This window comes from Penaeus monodon, chromosome 6, assembly GCF_015228065.2.
Source record: "Penaeus monodon isolate SGIC_2016 chromosome 6, NSTDA_Pmon_1, whole genome shotgun sequence".
Lineage (NCBI taxonomy): Eukaryota > Metazoa > Arthropoda > Malacostraca > Decapoda > Penaeidae > Penaeus > Penaeus monodon.
The window spans coordinates 44,805,167-44,807,253 of record NC_051391.1 but is presented as its reverse complement, the minus strand read 5'-3'; the positions used below and the strand labels follow the sequence as shown (position 1 = coordinate 44,807,253).

General features: G+C 34.1%; 1 pseudogene; it reads right to left on the bottom strand.

Moving 5' to 3' along the window:
• Positions 1-476: 476 nt before the first annotated feature.
• Positions 477-1,392, bottom strand: LOC119574541 (annotated as a pseudogene).
• Between the last annotated feature and the right edge of the window lie 695 nt (positions 1,393-2,087).

Below are 2,087 nucleotides of genomic sequence, written 5' to 3'. Positions count from 1 at the left end.
ACAATCGAATAAGGTATCCAAACAAAAGTAATTTATTGAAAAAAGTTTATATTATCTAAATTAACAATAAATGATCACTTTAACATACATTGTCCTTCACTTCAGATTTTACATTCACCTAATGATTCTTTTTCTTATGCTGCCAATGAATGCATCTAAATGACCATCATTTATGTATATAGACACACACACAATAAATATGTGTTTAAATATATATGTACAAACACACACACACTCACACACACACACACATATGTGCATATATATACATATCTATATCTATATATATATATCACAGGTCACAACACTTAGAAATAGTGAACCCTCTGTGCATTTGGTTGTTTTTTCTTCAAGAGTTTCGAAGTACAATGTATTATGCAATTTATGCGACAGTCGACATTTATTATTATTTCGATAAGTTCTCGAGAAAGGAAGGCAGGTAAAGTCTTACGCACATGCAAATAACTAAAGTTTATTAAAGAAAATAAATAAATAAATAAAATAAAATGAAAAAATAAATAATCTTTTACTTAAATATACATCGTCTTTAACATTAGATTACACCTTTCATCTAATGAAATATGTTTTCCTATGCTGCCTGTGGAATCTTCGGAGCCGTGACAGTCAAGACGCCATCGGAAGACATTCGCGGAAGTCACGGCCTCCATATCCACTTTGCCTGGGAAGTTGAAACGTCGACAGAAGCTTTTCATGGACTTGAAGTTGCCCTCTTCCTTTTCCACTCGACCTTCCACCACCACTTGATTGTCTTCCACTCTAAAACCCAACGTCTCCACTCTTGAAATCATGGACATCTAGCACAACCTGTATATATAGAATCAATGAAAAGTATTTTTTTCCTACTTTTATTTTTTTCATTCTCATTCTGATGAATATCTAAATAACCGGTTTGAGTGACTTTTTTTTTTTTTTATCTTCAATTTGAACTGCTTTTTATTTCACGATATTCTTGCATTCATGTATATGGATATTTGAATGAGTGTTTTTACGATTCACATTGTTTTTAGATTGTAAAACTAACCTTGTGCTTCTGGTCGTCTTCGCTGAAGGCCATGACTTGGTTCTCTTGCTGCAAATTGCGCTCTCTTACGCGTCTGTAGCTACTCATCGGATCACTCACGGATTTAGATTCTCCCCACGTATCCAGGATTTGGTCGATGGCTGTCTCAAAGTGCTTCCGAATATCCTCGAAGAAGGAATCACGGAAGAAAAGTCCCCTCTCAGCGATGTGGAGCAGTGAATCCTCATTGTATTTGGGAGAGTCTACCGGTTTCTGTTCATTAAGGGTGGTAGTATTTTTGTTCTCCATATTTCTCTAGGGTTTATCGCTTCAATTAGGTAGAGTTTCGTAGAAATGTAGATAAAGCTGCAGTTTACGCTCTTTCTCTCAAAGATGTTGTTTCTGTTGTGTCTAGCAAGAGGAGGCTGCTGAGGCTTTTATGTGGCGCGAGTTGGGTGTGCGCCCAATGTCTACTTTTTGGGCAGGATTATGGTATGCTTGGCAACATCTTCATTTGAAATTTCGTGAAACTTCTAGTTCTCAACTTCAATGAGATGAATACTTACGGTACAACCTTGTGAGAAGTGCTTCAATAATAGTTATGCGTTTTTATCGATATTTTCCGTCATCTATATGGCCATAATTTATATAGCCACAAACACACATACATATATAAATATATGTGTATATATGTATCTTTATCTATATATATACATGCACACATATAGATGTATATAAATATTCAGGTATACTAATTCGCACATACACACGCATACACAAACATATACATACAGAAATATACTTTGTGTGTTTGTGTAAGGACAATATCTGTGTGTCTAGGTATGTGCCTATGTCTGACTATATATGTAATTATATGAATTTATATTATATATATATATATATATATATATATATATATATATTATATATATCAGGTATTTCCTGCAAAATCGACAGCTACTATGTACGCTTTCCCTGAGTAATCGACAAAAACTACCGATTGTGTTATTTTACATGTGATCCTCACAATTAACCTTGTAACGCCTTTAAACGTATTTATTTGAAA